Source organism: Aquarana catesbeiana, linkage group LG05, assembly GCF_042186555.1.
Source record: "Aquarana catesbeiana isolate 2022-GZ linkage group LG05, ASM4218655v1, whole genome shotgun sequence".
Lineage (NCBI taxonomy): Eukaryota > Metazoa > Chordata > Amphibia > Anura > Ranidae > Aquarana > Aquarana catesbeiana.
In genome coordinates, this window is record NC_133328.1 from 464823027 (window position 1) to 464843906 (window position 20880).

The 20880-nt window shown below is 39.8% G+C and overlaps 1 long non-coding RNA gene across 1 annotated transcript; it reads left to right on the forward strand.

The window, feature by feature from the left end:
* Positions 1 to 225: 225 nt before the first annotated feature.
* Positions 226 to 15014, forward strand: LOC141145927 (uncharacterized). The gene is made up of 3 exons (XR_012244704.1): positions 226 to 856; positions 2829 to 2989; positions 14905 to 15014. It is a non-coding gene; the product is annotated as an uncharacterized lncRNA (long non-coding RNA).
* Positions 15015 to 20880: the final 5866 nt, after the last annotated feature.

The window sequence follows — 20880 nt, forward strand, 5'->3', positions numbered from 1 at the left end:
AGGGTGCACAATAGCCTAGCACTGGCCTTGCCTGTGATCCCCAGGAGAAGTAGGACCAGAAGAGCTTTGACCATACTTCTCCTTTAACAGAAATCCATATGTGCACATTAATTATACAATTATGCTATACAACAGTGAGGCTAAAGGTTAGTGCGCCCCAGATTGTAATTACAAAGCACTACTAAACAAATCCTACATTCATTTAAAAACAAATGTTTAGTCAACCTTGGACGTTAGACACTTAAATGTCACGCATTGCTCATGCAGCGCTACTGCTGGGGGATAATTAGAAACAATTAGCCGGCCTTCCTACGGTGGTATCTCAGCAATCAGCATAAGCTCGTTTTTCACATTAATCCTTCTCATCACCTTGTGTCATTCAGAGAGCTGAGCACAGAAGATCTGAACAGAGGAGACCTGAGATCCTGGGATGGGATGGTGCTGATGATTGCTCCCTCCGCTAAGCGATCCGCAGAATACAGAGATCAGTGTAGCCGGACGGAGAACTGACAGAGGCGGCGCTGGACGGGAACTGTCCGAGGTGCTGAAAGTCACATCGCGGGATCAGCGATTATCATCCATTCCTTTCCGTCCCTTCCACGGACACTCCACACAATGCTCTATTCTCCAGGTAACCTCTGCTTCCTGCATTCCGCCCTTTCTATACATTGCTCCGGTCCTGTAATGCCCCGGTAGAGATAGGAGAAGAGGAAGATCAAAGAAGGGGGAGTTCACCTTTGCTAGACTTAAAGGCTATCTGCATGTGATCAGCAAAAACACATCAGAGACCTTCCATTATCAAGAGGGGAAGACTGAGGGTGCCGCTTGTCTGCTGCCTGCTCAACAATGTACACGAGTAAGTATACAATATACAGGAGTAAGTATACAGCAATATACAGGAGTAAGTATACAGCAATGTACAGGAGTAAGCCTACTACAATGTACAGGAGTAAGCCTACTACAATGTACAGGAGTAAGTCTACAGCAATGTACAGGAGTAAGCCTACTACAATGTACAGGAGTAAGTCTACAACAATGTACAGCAGTTAGTCAACAACAATGTACAGGAGTAAGTATACAGCAATGTACATGAGTAAGTATACAGCAATATACAGGAGTAAGTATACAGCAATGTACAGGAGTAAGTCTACAGCACTGTACAGGAGTAAGTCTACAACAATGTACAGGAGTAAGTCTACAACAATGTACAGGAGTAAGTCTACTACAATGTACAGGAGTAAGTATACAACAATGTACAGGAGTAAGTCTACAACAATGTACAGGAGTAAGTCTACAACAATATACAGGAGTAAGTCTACTACAATGTACAGGAGTAAGTCTACAACAATGTACAGGAGTAAGTCCACTACAATGTACAGGAGTAAGTATACAACAATATACAGGAGTAAGTCTACAACAATGTACAGGAGTAAGTATACAACAATATACAGGAGTAAGTCTACTACAATGTACAAGAGTTAGTCTACAACAATGTACAGGAGTTAGTCTACTACAATGTACAGGAATAAGTCTTCAATAATGTACAGGAGTTAGTCTACTACAATGTACAGGAATAAGTCTTCAATAATGTACAGGAGTTAGTCTACAACAATGTACAAGAGTTAGTCTACAACAATGTACAGGAGTAAGTCTACAACAATGTACAGGAGTTAGTCTATCTTTGGCTGCAGGGACAGTGCTGATAAAAAGTTTGAATGCAATGTAGTTCTAGAATGCTTAGTGACAGGGTTCTTAACTGGCATGAAATGTGTTGCTGATTCCTTGAAGTTATTCAACTGAAAAACAAACATTTATCAGATTGCAGCTCACAAATTCTTAAGCATTGTCTTTCTTTTTTTTCTTTTTTTGTTTTCTTTTCACCTGGTGATTCAGACCGAGTAGTAGTTAGAGGGGTGAGGAAAAACATTTACCACTGACAGGGGTGCAATGGTCAGCTTTTATTCATTTATGTAAAACCCTTATCACAAAATCAAAAAACGGTTTCTGTAACTGCTTATAAATTATTGATAATTGCGAGAGTTCAACCTCAATTTGTTAAAGCGGCGCGCCACCCAAAAGGGGAAGTTCCACTATAAGGACTCGTTCCCCGCTCCTCTTGCACAATTGGCACTTTTGAGGAGCGGGGGGGGGGGGGAGCAGGTACCCAATTTTGACAGTTGCCTGCTTTCCACTTCTGTTCCGAGCACCATGGAACGGAAGTGGAAAGTTTTTGTAGCTGCTGACTTTTTGCAAAGGTGGCTGGAACCTGGAACTCCTCTTTAAATACAGCTAACTCTGCTAACAATGCCCTCCCCTAGTCCAGCCTTTCTCAATCTTTTTAGCATGAGGGAACCCTTGAAATAACTTTTTGTCTTCAGGGAACCCCTGCTATTAATTATTATATTTATAGAGCATAGTATATTTTTGTGATGGTCAGTAGAAAGAATGCTCCTTACATTTGTGGTCATTGGGAAGAACCCCCCTTAAAGACTGCTAAAAACATCATTGTTGTTATTGGTTACTCATCTGAGAGGCAGAAATCTCTTATTGCTCAAGGAACCCATAGCAAACTCTGGAGGAACCCTAGTTGAGAAACCCTACCCTAGACAGGGAATTCTGCTCTCAAAGGTGTCTGCTTTACTACCTCATCCAGAATGCAGACACCCTAAGGCAGGAGGTGTGTTACTGGCAGGATCACCAGGTGAAACACAGACGAAAAATAGACATACAAAAAACAAATGCAGCCACCACATCTAATAGTGAAGCTTCAATATATTACATTTTTCTTCTGGGGTTTAATATCACTTTAATACTGCATCTCCCTCCAGACTGACAATGCTGCTCGTAAAGGTATCTGCTTTAATACTTTATCCTGAAGGCGGACAACCTAAGACAGGAGGTGTGTAAATGGCAGGATCACCAGGTGATAAAAAGGAAAAAAAAAGGCATAAAAAAGGAAAATTAATGCAGCCACCACATCTAAGGATTGGTAAGCTGCAATATATTACATTTTTGTTTTGGGGTTTAATTCTGCTTTAATACTGTACATCTCCCCCCAGACTGACAATGCTGCCCACACAGGTGCCTGATTTACTACTTCATTCAGAATGCAGACACCCTAAAACAGGAGGTGGTTTGCTGGCAGGATTGCCAGGTGATATAAAGGGGAAAAAAAGGCATAAAAAATAATAATGCAGCCACCACATCTAATGATGAAGCTTCAATATACTACATTTTTGTTTTTGGGTTTAATACCACTTTAATACTGCACACCTCCCCCAAACTGACAATGCTGTTTGTAAAGGTGCCTGTTTTATGACTTCATCCAGAATACAGACACCCTATGATGGGAGGTGTGTTACTGGCAGGATCACCAGATGATATAAAGGGGAAATAAGGCATACGAAAAAAAAAAACGACTGCAGCCACCACAGATTGGAAAGCTGAAATTTATTACATTTTTGTTTTTGGATTTAATACCACTTTAATACTGCACATTTATAAACATTCACATACATTTACAGGGCCTAATAGGACAGGACTATTGCAGCAAACATGTAATGGCCTAATGCACCTTGGCATTGAATAGTTATGTACACTGGGGGAATGTACTAAAACTGGAGCAAACAGAATCTGGAGCAGATGTGCATAGTAACCAGTCATCTTCTACTGTCAATTTGTTCAGTTAAGCTTTGAAAATAAAAGCTAGAAGCTGATTGGTTGTCATGCATGGCTGCTCCAGATTCTGTCTTAATAAATTACCCTCGCCATAAAAAAAAAAGTAGGTAATAAAATTAAATTGTATTGTATTGTGTATTTGATTATATAACTTTTAATTTCTTTATAATCATGACCTACTTTGGTATGGATAAGATGTGGTCATTGATAATGCTATACAGAAATTAGAAGCAAGGTGCCGTCAAGTCTATGAATCTATGAATCTGCTTAATTATTTAGGGGATGTCTATGTATACGTTTTTTTTTTAATTGTTTTGCGGTTTTTCTTTTCAATTTCATCTCCCCAACTAAAGGGCTCCTTCCATTTTCTACAATGACTACATAATCCTTCTTATCTGGAAGCCCAGATGTTTCACACAATAAGTGTACCGTTTGTGTTTACATTTGAAAGAGTATCTTTTGCTGCATCGGGAACTGCATTTGAAATATAATACTTGCACATATGGGATGCATACATTACTGGCTTTTGAAATCAGTTGGATAATTCTATGCTGTCTTCTTAGTATAGATATAACGGAAGAACAGATGCTCAATTGCAAGTTATAGGATTTCCTACGCTGCAACTTCTGCCTTCTTAGCCTAAAAGTTGTCATGAGCAGAGTTACTTTCAGCATGATGACCCCAATACATAATTTTAGGATTTTTGTTTAAAGGGAATGGCTTTCTTAGATAAACGTGAAAAAAAGATTTTCTTAGATAAACATGTAAAAAGGTCTTCATGCGTATAATCTTATCATTGTAAGTTTGTTTTTCAAATATAGTTTTTTTTTATATAATTTGTAAGTATATACACTATATTGCCAAAAGTATTGGGACACCTGCCTTTACATGCACATGAACTTTAATAGCATCCCAGTCTTAGTCCATAGGGTTCAATATTGAGTTGGCCCACCCTTTGCAGCTATAACAGCTTCAATTCTTCTGGGAATGCTGTCCACAAGGTTTAGGAGTGTGTCTATGGGAATGTTTGACCACTCTTCCAGAAGCGCATTTGTGAGGTCAGGCACTGATGTTGGAAGAGAAGGCCTGGCTCGCAGTCTCCACTCGAATTCATCACAAAGGTGTTGAGGTCAGAACTCTGTGCAGGCCTGACTGGTTCCTCCATCCCAAACTCGCTCATCTATGTCTTTATGGACCTTGCTTTTTGCACTGGTGTGCAGTCATGAAGAGGCCACCCCCAAACTGCTCCCACAAAGTTGGGGACATGAAATTGTCCAAAATGTCTTGGTACGCTGACGCCTTAAAAATTCCCTTCACTGGAATTAAGAGGCCAAGCCCAACCCCTGCAGATCAACCCTCCACCAAATGATTTGGAACAGTGCACAAAGCAAGGTCCATAAAGACATGGATGAGCGAGTTTGAGGTGGAGGAACTTGACTGGCCTGCACCTCAACCTGATAGAACACCTTTGGGATGAATTAGAGTGGAGACTGCGAGACAGGCCTTCTCATTCACATCAGTGCCTGACCTCACAAATGTGCTTCTGGAAGACTGGTCAAACATTCCCACAGACACACTCCTAAACCTTGTGGACAGCCTTCCCAAAAGAGTTCAAGCTGTTATAGCTGCAAAGGGTGGACCAACTCAATATTGAACGCTACGGACTAAGACTGGGATGCCATTAAAGTTCATGTGCATGTAAAGACAGGCGTCCTAATACTTTTGACAATATAGTGTATGTTCTTGAGGGCTGCCATATTTGTTAATATACAGTAAGTTGTCTGACTTATTGAAAATAAAGTACTTATTATTTGGTTGATAGCCCATATTAAACAGTTGTTAAGAAGGGAGGTAAAATGATTGTACTGAAACACTGAACACTCTATCTAGTGGCTAATCTACGTTACAAAAAAAATAGAAAAAAAATGTTTGTAAAACTATAAAAGTTGTGTAAAATGATTTTAAGGTAAACGTTGCAATAATAGGTTAATATATGTACTGTGAAAATACACTGCACCTTTCCTTTAAAAGGATTAGTACACCCAAACCTTGTGTTCCTGTCAGAGAAAGGCACTGGTGTTTTTGATTAGTCACTGGCTTATCTTTTAGAGACACTAGTGGAAAATTAACTCTGCTGTGGCCTCTGGCTCAGGCACTGTGCCATCATCTCACTCCTCCTGCTGCAGAAAGTGAAGTTTAAAATATATGTAAACCTATGTTAACCAGTGCGACCATATAAAAAGCAAATAGCAATATTAGAAAAATCTGCAGATCTCATAAGAGAGGCTTACTTGCAGGAGAAACTAGAGTATGTGCAGTGATGGTGGGAATGCAGAACCTGGAGACTCAGCTGCAATACTGTAAGACCCCTTTCACGCTGGAAGCATTTTTCAGGCACTCTAGCACTAAAAATAGCGCCCGTAAAGTGCCTGAAAGATGCCTCATCTGCAATCCCAGTGAGAAAACCCCAGTGTGTAAGCATGCTGCACTGGTAGGACGGCAAAAAAAGTCCTGCAAGCAGCTTCTTTGGGGCACTTTGGGAGCGGTATATACACCGCTCCTAAAGCACCCCTGCCCATTGAAATCAAGGGGCAGAGCTGCCGAAGCACCTGCAAAACGCCTCAGCAGTGGCGCTTTGGGGGCGCTTTTAACCCATTATTCGGCCGCTAGCAGGGGTTAAAAGCACCCTGCTAGTGGCCGAAAAGCGCCTCTAAAACAACGGTAAAGCGCCGTTTTAGAAAAGGTTAAGCATACAGTTAAAGAAGATACTTTTAAAGCCAATGGCACAAAAAAAATTTCGGGTTACTGACACTTTAACATTTTGCAAAGTAGACAAACAATTCAATAAGAATGGAAGACTTTCACATGGTGGTTGTTTTAGGTAAGAAGAACTGGGAATACATATGCTGATGCTGTGTCTTGCACCTGATAGAAGAAAAATTGGTGTGCTATCCCTTTAAATACTACACTCAAGTGCAATGAATGCATTTCAAACCATGTGCATAATAAATATTATTTTATATGTGAAACCATAGGTAAAGTACATCAACATTAACAGGCCTTTTCTGGCACATTTTGTTAACAAGTAAAAATCAGTATTTTATGCTAGAAAATTACTTAGAACCCCCAAACATTTTATATATATATATATATATATATATATATATATATATATATTTTTTTTTTTTTTAGCAGAGACACTAGAGAATTAAATGGCGATAGTTGCTATTTTTTATGTCACAGTATTTGCGCAGCCATTTTTCAAGTGCATTTTTTTAGGAAAAAATACACTTTAATGAATTTGAATGCAAAAAAACTAAATATATAACCCAATTTTTTAGTAACATATAAAAGATGATGTTACACCGAGTAAATAAATACCTAACATGTCAGGCTTTAAAATTGCACACACTCATGGAATAGCGAAAAACTATGATACAAAAAAATCTCCATGGGCGACACTTTAAACATTTTTACAGGTTACCAGTTTAGAGTTACAGAGGAGGTCTAGGGCTAGAATTATTGCTCTAGCTATAACGTTCATGGCGATACCTCACATGTGTGGTGTAAACACCGTTTACATATGCATGCGTGACCTGCATTTGCGTTCACTTCTGCGCGCAAGCACGGAGGGATAGGAGGCGCTTTAAAAAATGTTTTATTATTTGTTTTATTATTTTTGTTTTATTTTTACGCAGTCCCTTTAATTTTTTTAGCATCGAGCGCAAACCGCATAGCTGCATTGGGAACAGCAAGGATGATGACGTCATCATGCTTGCCAAGCATGATGACGATGTGGAGATGAGGTTGTCTCTACTGTATAACATTATGAATACCTTGGTGTCAATAATAAATTTAACTTTATGGCGGCATTACACAATGTGGTTCCTTTTTGCCTTTTCTTCATGGTGGTGACATTGGATTGACCTTATGAGAAAGTATGGGCTACCCCTATATGTATTGGAGCCGCAAAGTGGTGGAGATCAGTGATGTGTATAAGCTGGGATGACCTGCTATAATATAGAGGTCTATTGTTTCTGTTAATAAGCCTGGTACTAAGGCTATTTTCCCACTGAAAGAGCTATTGGCTTTCAACCCCTGCTAGCGGCCGAAGAAAGGGGTAAAAGCATTCGTGTTGCTGCGCTACCAAAGTGCTTTGCAGGTGCTTTGGTGGCGCTGCCCATTCATTTCAATGGGCAGGGCATTTTGGGATTGGTGTATACACCGCTCCCGCACCGCCCTAAAGATGCTGCTTGCAGGACTTTTCAGAACGTCCCGCAAGTGCACCGCCCCAGTGTGAAAGCACTCAGGCTTTCACACTGGGGAGACATGAGAGGCGCTTTACAGGAGCTATTTTTAGCGCTAAAACGCCCTGAAAAGCGCCTCTCTGTGAAAGGGGTCTTAGAGGTGTGGGAGCACTTGGCAGAATACAGGATTTGCGATGGCTTTTCACAACACTATTTTGGCAGTGTGATATGAACTCTTTTGGCATTGACTCTGTCATTTTATATTATTTGATATTAATACACTATTAATTCATTTATTTAATGTTGATGTACTTTACCTATGGTTTGGACAATAAAATAGTATTTATTATGCACATGGTTTGAAATACATTCATTGCACTGGAATGTATTTAAAGAGACAGCACACCAGTTTTTTATTTATGTTTAGGTATCTGATAATCGGCTATTAGAGTGCTGCTGTTTCTGAGATATATAATTTTAGTACACATGGAGTGCAAGATTTTTGTTTACTTCTACAGTCCTGACAGAAGAAGCCATCAGTAGATTCAGTCTTCAGCCCTCATGTGCGTGTAAAGGCAGGCGTCCCAATGCTTTTGGTAATATAGTGTATATTTAATAATTTTTAATGAATGGATGCCTTTTCAAAAGAATACCATGGACAAAAGGAAATGTTTAACCACTTGGCGAACGCCACACACTGATTTGCGTTGGCAGAATGGCACGGGCAGGCAAAAGGGCCTACCCGTACGTCCCTTTAAATTTTCCATCAGTGGCGCGTGCGTGCCCGCTGTGTGCCGCGGGTCCTGCAAACTCTATGTTCACCGGCGGCCTGCGATTGCGGCAAGGAGAGGCAGAACGGGGAGATGCCTATGTAAACAAAGCATTTCCCTGTTCTGCCTCGCAGCATGACAGGGATCTACTCCTGCCTGTCATCGGGAGCAATGATCTCTGTCATGTTGTAGTGAGCCCACCCCCCCATAGTTAGAACACATCAAGGGAACACACTTAACTCCTTGATCGCCCCCTAGTGTTTAACCCCTTCCCTGCCAAGTGTCATTTATACAGTAATCAGTGGCTATTTGTAGCTCTGATTGCTGTATAAATGTCAATGGTCCCAAAATAGTGTCAAAAAGTGTCCGATCTGTCCGCCATATTGTTGCAGTCCCGATAAAAATCGCAGATCGCTGCCATTACTAGTAAAAAAAAATAATAAAAATGCCATAAATCTATCTTCTATTTTGTAGACGATATAACTTTTGCGCAAACCAATCAATATACACTTATTGCAATTTTTTTTTCAAAAAATATGTAGAAGAATACATATCAGCCTAAACTGTGGAAGAAATGTGTTTATTTATATATTTTTTGGGGATATTTCTTATAGCAAAAAGTAAAAAAAATATTGTTTTTTTTTTTTCAAAATTGTCAATCTTTTTTTGTTCATAGCGCAAAAAATAAAAACCACAGAGCCGATCAAATACCACCAAAACAAAGCTCTATTTGTGGGAGAAAAAAGAAAGTCAATTTTGTTTGGTTACAGCGTCGCACGACCGCGCAATTGTCAGCGACGCAGTGCCCAATCGCAAAAAATGCTCTGGTCAGGAAGGGGGTAAATCCTTCCGAGGCTGAAGTGGTTAAACATTTTCTTTTACATGACACAAAGTGCAATATTTTCTTTTCTGTAGGCATGACCTATTTTCTCATGGTGTTTAAATTATAATGTGGAGTCCAAATGTATGGCTGTAGTTAAATGAAACAGCTGGGACAACTGCATTTGTTCTCTGTGTTGAAAAATGGTTTGGAGATGTAGCTGTGACATGATGATTATCCTGTAAGATTCTGTATACATATATAGAAAAATGATAAATGGCTTAAATATGTATGGGAACCTGGGTCTCTTTGGATTTGGTTTAAATGTTAGCACTTTGGTTTTGAATGACAGTTTCGTATATCATCTTAAAATGGTTGCTGTGGTTGTAGAACAAACCAACATAAGGTTAAGATTATTTAATAAATGGCATAGCATTGGAACCAAATGACAGTAGAATAATCAGACTGGAAAGAAGAAAGTCATAGTAGATAGGACAAGTATTGGTATGCAATATACCACCAGTAGATGTGGATTCACAATGAGGATCAGAGCCTAATCTGTGCCTGGTATTAACCAGAGGGCGTTCATTTACTGTGTGATAATTCCAGTTTATGGTCCTTGGATTTAATCCACTGGCAACAACAGACAGCCAGACAGGCAAAGAAACAGTGCTAGCAGAAGGCAAAACTAAACAGAAACAGACAACAAACAGTTATTACCAGAATAGTAAGTAATATACAGGCTAAAGTATAATCCATTTCCCCTTTACTTTCTCAAAAAACTTGTGTGTATATTTTCTGTTATTTGGCAATCCAGATTTCCCCCAGAATATCAGATTATAATAGTCTTAACCAGGGCTTTTTTTCAGCGGGAACGCGGGGGAACGCAGTTCCGGCACCTCCACAACTGAATGTATTTTTTGGCAAGGATTGCTGAGGTGTGCTAGAGGGTCTATTGATGCTGGCTGCTGGGGATCTGTTTTCATTGTTGGGTGTCTATTTTTGTGGGGGGAGGTGTTATTGGGTAGTTCTATTGTTGCTGGCAGGGGGTCTACTTTTGCTGTGAAAGATCTACTATTGAGGGAGAGGTCTACTATTGCTGGCTGCTGGAGGATCTGTTTTTGCTGGTGGGGTCTATTGTTGTTGGGGTGGTATTTTTGTTGTGGGAGGGCCCATTGTTGCTGGGGGGAAAGGTCTGTTCTTGTGTGGGGGATCTATTGTTGCTGGAGGGTCTACTGTTGCTGGGGTGGGGGTCTATCAAATTCCATACAAATTACTTAGTAGCACAAAATGATAATTGGTTTTGTATTCTCTAAAAGGGACAATTTTGGGAACTGGGTAGGGGTTGGAGCCAAGAGACAGTGCTCAGAGGTGGGTAGGGGGTTGAGATGAAGGGTGACTCAGGAGGAGGGAGTTCCTGCACCTATTTTCTGAGAAAAAAAGCCCTGGTCTTAACTAGCATTCTGTGTTCCATTAATGTACTAACTGTATACACTGCAGGAGTAAATTGCCCTTGTCTGTGGTAGAAAAGACAAATACATTAAAATGGTTCTTATGCCCAAACTGTTTTGCAGAACTATCCCATGCAGTTTCTACCCTTCTACCTTAAACCACTGCACCACTTTTTCACACGGATAGGTAGAAGAGTGAGAATCACTTTTGGGAAATTACAAAGGAGGAAGGTAACAGGAGGTCTCGCAGTCTCACACCCACGTCTTTACTACTTAGGATCATTTCAACACTAATCCCCTGTACACACGATCGGACATTGATCGGACATTCCAACAACAAAATCCATGGGTTTTTTTTCCAACGGATGTTGGCTCAAACTTGTCTTGCATACACACGATCACACAAATCTTGTCGAAAATTCCGAACGTCAAGAACGTGGTGACGTGCAACACTTACGATGAGCCGAGAAAAATGAAGTTCAATAGCCAGTGCGGCTCTTCTGCTTGATTCTGAGCATGCGTGGCACTTTGTGCGTCGAAATTGTGTACACACAATCGGAATTTACGCGAACGGATTTTGTTGTCGGAAAATTTGAGAACCAGATCTCAAATTTTGTGAGATGGAAATTCCGATTGAAACTGTCCGATAAAGCCTACACACGGTTGATCGCACATTTTACGTTGGAAAGTCCGACCGTGTGTACGCGGCATTACACCTAGGTGGCACCACAGGATTCATATTTAATGAGCTTCTATGCACTACTGATTTTCTGAACTATCTCAGTATAACAAACTTCCCAGCAACCCTAAGGCATTATCCCACCACCTATTTAAGCATTATCCCACTACCTGTTAAGCATTCAGTCAAAGAAAAAATTCACTACTTTTACTTTTCTCTGAGACAATGTAGATCTCTCAAAGCATTCCTCAATTGAATGGATGCTCTGTCTGGCAACATATGGCATTCTTAAACTACCTCAGTTACATGAAGTCATTCTATTTGCTGCCATCTGAATTTAAACTCCCTACTTCATATTGTTCCAGATACACTATATTGTCAAAAGTATTGGGACACCCGCCTTTACATGCACATGAACTTTAATGACATCCCAGTCTAATGCCTCATACACACGATCAGACTTTCCGACAACAAAACCGTGGATTTTTGTTCGAAGGATGTTGGCTCCAACTTGTCTTGCATACACACGGTCAAACAAATGTTGGCCAACAATTATGACCATGGTGACGTACAAGACATACGACGAGCTGAGAAAAAGGAAGTTCAATAGCCAGTGTGGCTCCTTCTGCTTGATTCCGAACATGCGTGGACTTTTGTGCGTCGGACTTGTGTACACACGATCGGAAATTCCGACAACAACGTTTTGTTGGCGGAAAATTTGAGAACCTGCTATCAAACATTTGTTAGCGGAAAGTCCAACTGCAAATGTTCGATGGAGCACACACACGGTCGGACTTTCAGTCAACAAGCTCACATCCAATATTTGTTGTCGGAAAATCCGATCGTGTGTACGGGGCATTAGTCTGTAGGGTTTAATATTGAGTTGGCCCATCCTTTTCAGCTATAATAGCTTCAACCCAAGTGCAAATTACTTCTTCCCACCTTGCAGAGGAGATATGCTCAGTTAAGAGAACTGAGGGTATCATAACTTAAGTCTATGGCTGTTTATTTGGAGATCATCTCTTTTTGGATGATCAACCATTCACGCAGTTATGTAATATAGATATTGTCAAGATTAAGGCAGGCCATTAGTCCATTATCCTAGAAGATATTACTAAAGTCTCCTCAAATCAGCCACAAAGACTCAACTTTTCTGAACTCTAACAAAAGACTAAAACAGTAGAAAAGTATATGGGACTTTAAAGGCACCTAAACTGTAAGGAAAGAGTTCAAAAACACCACTGCATAAAATAACATCATTTTAATATAGTATTAAAACAGATAATTCACTTAAAAATGCACTAAAGTTAAAGTGCACATATATAGCCACTTGAAGTGAGGAAAGCTATACAAAAATAACACCTTGTAAATAGCGCACCAACCCCCCCTCAAATCAATTGTATGGAAAACTATTTTTAGGGGTCTGTTTAAATTTTTTGGGGGGTGGGGTCCTATACGAAATATTATTTTCATGACTTCAAGTTGCTATTCATACACACTTTAACTTTAGTGTATTTTTTAAGTGGATTACCTTTTTTATACTAAGCCTATACAGTGGCTAAGTGGCTAGCACTTCCGCTTAGCAGCGCTATGGTTCGTCGGTTTGAATCTCAACCACGGCACTACCTGCACAGAGTTCACATGTTCTCCCTGTGCCTGTGTGGGTTTCCTTCGGGAACTCTGGTTTCCTCCCACACTCCAAAGACATGCTGGTAGGTTAATTGGATCCTGTCTACATTGGCCCTACTATGTGTTATGTATGAATGTTAGTTAGGGACCTTAGATTTTAAGCTCTTTGAGGGCAGGGACTGAGGAGAATATGTTGTGTAAATTGATGGTGCTATATACAGTAAGTACTTGTAATAAATAATAACATAATGTGATTTTATGCAGTGGTGTTTTTGAACATTTTCCTGGCAGTTTAAACACATTTAAAGTCCCATATCTTATTCTGCTTTTTTGATCTTCTTATATATTATGGTGCTTAATATACCCATCCATACCCTTTCTAATAGCATATTGAGCTCTCAAAAAACTTTTTAAACTGGTCTTTAGTCATATAATGAGGTTCCTAGGTTCCCTTCCCCCCAAGACTGGGATGAAAAAAAAAACAATGATCCATCTATGGCCAGCTTAAGTGATGAGCTGGCTCTTTGCTGAGTGTAGCACTTTTGCACGTTTCTAGGACAAGTAATTTTATGCATGCTAGCATTATAAACTAATTAAATTGATTTGAAAATGAAACATTCTATTAAGGCTGTATTTTTGTTTGGTGATCCAGCATGCAAGGTTTTGGCAGATGTAACCTTTAGAGGGTAAATTTGTTCCTACACATTTGTATGGTACTGTGAAACGTGCCGCCATCTTGCCTGTGTTTTCAGCTCTTCCTCAGCAGCGACTTCCCATTTAGAAGATAATTTTTATTCAACTTCAGTGTTGTTGACCCACATGGCTCCTCATTTTGTACCTGTGCTGCACAGCCCTTTCTTTCCTATGAGGAGAGCTGTATTCTGGGTGACCTCTAGAAGCCTCCATGAGTACAGCTACCTATAGAAATAAATGGGACCACAGTGTAGAATGAAGAGCGTTTATGTTGGCGGTAAAAAAACCCAATCAGGGCTAAAGATAAGTATAATCCTACGGACCTGCACTCAGGTCTGCAGCTCCATAAGCTCCATCAAGGCTGCAGCTCCATCAGATTCCATTTGCAAAACATATCACTTACCTGCACTTTCATACACAATACAGTAGCTGACACAAGTTTTACTGGGTGTTCTTTTAGTTATGAAGCAGTAATTTATAGTTACAAAGTCATTTCCATGTTTAACTGAATTTACATGACACAGTTATATAGAAATGGTCGCTTGATTAATGGGATTATTTGTAAAGTAATTTGATATTACGTTTATATACAATTAATCTAATAACCTAGAATATATTTCACACATTTTGGGACCACCTCTGCATTCTGGGTTCACGCAGATATTGTATATGTGGGTCAAGCCTACTTTTAACATAGTCATGGTCATAAAGCTGGTAATGTTGAAGCTTGATGAATCCAGCCCATAGCTGGAAAATGATCTGGCTTATTGAATAAAAAAATGAAAAGCACAACAGTAAAGGGCAGTAAGTGAACCCCTATAGAGCCAGCTACCTAATTTAATTTTTCTGAAAATGGATAATTGAAAGTGGAAAAATGCAAAGAAATGATATCCATTTATATTTTGCACCTGTTACATTGTCAGAATTTATGCCCTAGGAGAGAATCTTGGGAAAGATCCAGAAGAAGTAAAGCTGCAAAATGCCAGTAAACAGATTGTAGAAACTGTTATTCTCCAAGCAGTGCAACAAATCTCTAAAGAAGAAATGAAGGAGGAGAACAGACAAAACAGAAACACCAGGGAAAAATTAGCAGCAAGTAGAAGCAATGAAGGCCATGGCAAGAAATGAAGGAGTGGGGCCATGTCTTAAGTGTTGCACTATGGCTGTAATAAAGCTTACCTCCTTAGTCACAGAAGCACTTGCAGAGCAATTTTACCTTCCAACAAACCAAAGCATTTTCTGAATGTAGGATTGCCTGTGATAGTTAAAAGCAGCTCTTGCTGTGAAACATTTTTTTTGTCTTTTACAAAAGGAGAACAATTCCCTGGTGGGATGATGTCTCTTAAACCAAGTGAAAGAAATGGATAGAGGGAATGAATACATTTCAGTTCCAAGTGATTATATGTTCTGGTGTGATATGGACAAATTTGCAGTTTTGCACATTTAAGTTCTAAACATTTAAGTGTATAATTTTCCTGTCATATGTCTACATGATATGGCAGATTTTTATATTCCCTTGTTTAAATCTCATTCTCACTGGGCTTATGGTCTTTTTCAATAAAATGTTTGTACTGCATGCAATAACTTATTACAAGCAATAGGAATCCATCTGGTAGTGATATGGCTTTAGAATATGTAAATTCCTATTGCCGGCTATTGGCTATAGCATTTAAAAACGAGAAGCCTTTGTTGTATAATCCCACTACCTTTCTAAAATGTTGACACTTTCAGTCTGCCATTGACTGAATAGTATTCAGTTTTTGTAGTAAGGCAATATAAAGAGCAACTGTAATGTACAAAGTGCACTAGTGATCTCTTGGCTACTCTGCCCTACTTTACCAAATTATTTATTTCATTTTCAGGTCATTTTTAATTTGTTTGCATTTTATTTCACAAGACCTAGGCTAAAAATGCAGGAATTATATCTCTGTATCTGTAGTTCGTGTGCTACAAAAAAACTTCTGTAATATAAAAAAAATAAATAAATTAGAAATGGTTCTGTATTCACAAAGTGCAGTGTTTTTATTGTGTAACTGCAATACAAATAAAAACAGCATATTATTTTACCATAAGTATTTTGACTGAAACCACCTTGCAAATTTGCTTCTATTTGTAACATAACATATTTTTTGACTTTTAATAACTTGCTCTTCATTTTGATGCAGCTGAGTAAAGTGATGTCTAATTGCTTTATATGAGATTCCCATTTGCCAACCACCCTCATTATAGCTGACCTTTCATTAACAGTGACCCACCAGCAAAGCCTCTATTAATGTAACATATGCCTCCTTAGCTAATTGATTGTCAGAACCCCTATGGCCACAAGTCTCTGCTGTGAGTGTATTTGATGATTCTGCTTAATTCATTCTTAATGAATAATTCTACCTAGCCTAACAATTCAACTATGAGTGATATTTCCTATCAAAGCTTGGTGGCTTTAAGCAGTCTATGGCTTTTGTTGTTTCCACTCTATTGTAAACATTAAAGGAAGCCAATGAAGAAAAGACATGGGAGCTACTATTACCAGCTTGATTTTTTTTAAAGATAAAGGCTCTGGGGATGTAATTCTCCTCCTCTTTTCATTACATACGTAGGGAGGCAAGGTAACAAGTTTGCATTAAGTATGGGTGGGTATTCTGACCTGTATACTTTTTCAGAGTCAATGACTTACAAGGTAGTAAAGTATGAATACGTATATCAGCCTTGGTGCTTATACCGTTAAAAGTTGTTTTGGGGTGCCATTAAGAATTTATTGCACCACAGCTCAAAGATGTCAATGGACCTTTAGGAGTTAAATAAAACAATATTTGCACCGTCAGTGGTGTTCTTTTCCCATAGCAGTCAAAGAAGTGCAAAAAAAGACACCCACAGATATTTGCTTTGAAGTTAAAAATTCTGGTGTTAGTTTGATGGTGTGCACATTGCTGTAAGCCCCATTCTTTCAAATTGTACAATGGATATTTGCAATTAAAATACCCCTTAAGACATATTTCAAATAATAACCTGGTCTATTTTATAGAAGACAATTTTACCTCTTCATGCATTTTACTTTTTAATGTTCCCCAACCAGATAACAGCTAAATATATTCTTCTTTGGTTAATTGGAATGTGATTATTCTATTTTCTTGGCCTGTGCACGAAAGCAACTTTAATCAGGTAATACGATAAATGTAATTTCTACAGATACCGAGTACATGTGTTTCTGTCCATTTCATGATCATTCCAGAACAGCATTGTAGAAGATGACAGTAGTCATCATATCTGTAGATCAAATAAACCTAATATATAAAATATATTTTTTAGGAACTTCTATCAGTCACTGAAAAATCTTCTTCTTTGCAGTTTTAATGAGCAGAGTGGTCTGGTTCAGGTATATGTCAAGGACGGATTTTCTTATACAGACAAGTTCCAAGGGTAAAAGCAGTGGGGGAATAAGATCCTCTTTCACCTGAAGTAAAGATGTCAAAGTGCATCAAAGTTCCCACCTGGAAAGTGGATAAGTTTATAACTCTTCAACATTGCAAATTTTATTCTTGTCTTTTCTTAAAAAAGCACTAGAATTATATTTTATGTAAAATATATATTTTTTGGTCCTGTGCTACAAAAGTAAGGTAAGCAAACCTCAAGTGACATTAAACTCTGGTTTAAAAATAAATAAATCTATTCAAATATGTATTCTTAACTAAAAGAAAGGATCTTCTATTGCTCTCAGTCTCCTCCAAACCTCCAAACTTCTTTTTTTTTTTGCTGCTGTGATTCAGCTTCCTGTTAGAGGATGTCTACGTTCGTTCTTGATGGTTCTTTTGTATATAGGAACATAGCCACCCTCTCTTGCTCACTCCTGAGATGGACTAGGGACTACAAACTATGGACTAAGGGATTAGTAGTGTCCATAGAGCAGTGTACATGCCTGCAACTAACGCACACTGCTCAAAAGAAGAGTTCAAGGGCTCACAGAGGATGTTGTGATAAAGCAGAAAAACACATTAAGAAACAATTTAATGAAAAATGGAATACAGGTCCATTAAGTAGTGAATATGTATGGAGTATTTATGTAAAAGAGGATAACTTTTAGTGCCACTTTCAGTATTTACAGCAGTTTTACTCTCGCTTTTACAGCTGGTCTGCTCTGCTCTGTTTATGAAAAGCATTGACAGTGCTCCTCTAATGTAATGGTGCAGTTTGTTTGGATGCTTTATATCTTTGCTTACTGACCTTCCTGTGATCACCCAGGACCACAAATGCACTTTAGCATGGGGCCTGTTGGTTTTGTAGCATACGTTTCTTGTCAGAGGACACTCAGCACAGCATCCAGCCAGGCCTAAACAGCACACCTGAGGCTGTAAAGTCCATAACTTGTAGTGGCCCCAGCAGTAGATCCCATTGCAGCCCACTCACCAGTGCATTCCCAGGAGATGTTGCTATCGATGGTCAGAATAATAGTGTGTTCACAAAATAGATGCCCTAGCTTTACTAGGTAGAATATCACAGTAATTACAAGAAATTCATTCAGCCTTCCAAACGGAGGCAGCACATCCTTAAAGTGTATGTTACCCCAACATTTCATATTTCTGATATGTGTATATTGCACCATGTACTAGTGTTAAATAGAGTTGGGCCGAACACCCACCGATTCAGTTTGCACCAGAACACTCGAACATTACAAAAGTTCGGACCCGAACCACGAACCCTATTAAAGTCTATGTGACCCAAGCTTGAAAAAAAAAAAATATGCAAGGCTTATATGCAAGTTATTGGCCATAAAAAGGGTATGGGGGCCTGGGTACTGCCCTAGGAGACTTGTACCAATGCAAAATTATTTTTTTTAAAAAGATCGTTTTTAAAGGAGCAGTGATTTTAACCACTTAAAGACCGCAAACCGCATATATACTGTGGCAGGGCAGCTCTATTGCGCAAACCAATCAATATACGCTTATTGGGATTTTTTTTACCAAAAATATGTAGAAGAATACATATTGGCCTAAATTGATGAGGAAATTAGTTTTTTAAAATCTTTTTTTTGGATATGTATTAGAGCAGAAAGTTAAAAATATTGTGATTTTTTTTTCAAAATTGTCGGTCTTTTTTTGTTTATAGCACAAAAAATAAAAACCGCAGAGGTGATCAAATACCACCAAAAGAAAGCTCTATTTGTGGGGAAAAAGGGACATCAATATTATTTGGGTACAGTGCGCAATTGTCAGTTAAAATAACGCAGTGCCGTATCACAAAAAATGGCCTGGTCATTAAAGCGGAGTTCCAGCCACAAACATTTTTTTTTTAAGTAAGCAGCTACAAACACTGTAGCTGCTGACTTTTAATAAGGACACTTACCTGTCCAGGGAGCCCGCGATGTCAGCACCCGAGGCCAATCCGTCCATCGGATCGGGTGCAGGTGCTGCCATTGTAATTAAGGGAAACCGGCAGTGGAGCCCTGCGGCTTCACTGCCGGTTTCCTACTGCGCGCCACTTTGTGAATGGCCAGCTTATCTTCTGAGCCACACAGGTCCCAGAAGACAGTGGGGGGGGGGCTTACCGCACAAGAGGACATGACGTCCTACGCCGCGGCCTGCCTGGAACGGAAGTACACTTAGTACTTCAAAAAAGGTACTAAAGAAAAAAAGATTAAAAATATCCAGAAACAAGGGGTGGAGGGGTGGTCTTTAGTTTAAGACCACCTTTTTAAAAGTGGGTCCATCAATTGGGTGCAGGTGATAACTAAGGGAAACCGTCAGTGGAGACTTGCAGCCTTTCAAAAGTGGGTGGAACTCCACTTTAAGAGGGTAAATCCTTCTGGGTCTGAAGTGGTTAATGATGCTTAAAGTGAAACAATAAAAATGAAAAATTACTTTAAATATTGTGCCTGGGGGGGGTCCTCTTAGTCCGCCTGTAAAGTGGCACATCTGTACCGTGTATAGAACCTGCTGCAGCAAAACTGACATACAGTATCTCACAAAAGTGAGTACACCTCTCACATTTTTGTAAATATTTTATTATATCTTTTCATGTGACAATACTGAAGAAATTACACTTTGCTACAATGTAAAGTAGTGAGTGTACAGCCAGGGGCGGATCCAGAGTCTAGTCTCGGGAGGGGCACTGCCAGAAAATACGTTTTTTGGGGGGTATTTATTAGGGAAATGGCTGGTGTTAGTGCTTCAATCATCACAGCACCATGGTTGTTATGGTGTCAGGATGATTGAAGCGCATTTTTTCTATTATTACATTGTTATATAAAATGAAATAGTTCAACTCACCATAATGCAGAATCAGTGGGAGCCCCAAGCGTGTCACTTGCCACGTTGCCTGCCACCAGATGCGGATTTTTTCTTGCCACTTCACCTGCCACACGTTGCAGATTGTCAATTGCCACTTCACCTGCCACACGTTGCAGATTGTCACTTGCCATGTCACCTGCCCCCAGATGTGGATTGTCACTTTCCTGCTACAATTTTCACTTGCCACATCGCCTGCCACCAGATGCAGATTGTCACCTTGCCACGTCACCTGCCACACATTGCGGATTGTCACTTTCCATGTCACCTGCCCCCAGATGCAGATTGTCACTTGCCACGTCACCTGCCACCAGATGCGGTTTGTCACTTGCCACGTCACCTGCCACCAGATGCGGATTGTCACTTGCCACGTCACCTGCTACCAGATGCGGTTTGTCACTTGCCACGTCACCTGCCACCAGATGCAGATTGTCACCTGCCACCAGATGCGGATTGTCACTTGCCACGTCACCTTGCCACCAGATGCGGATTGTCACGTCGCCTGCCACACATTGCGGATTGTCACTTGCCACGTCGCCTGCCACCAGATGAAGATTGTCACTTGCTACGTCGCCTGCCACCAGATGCGGTTTGTCACTTGCCACGTCACCTGCCACCAGATGCGGATTGTCACTTGC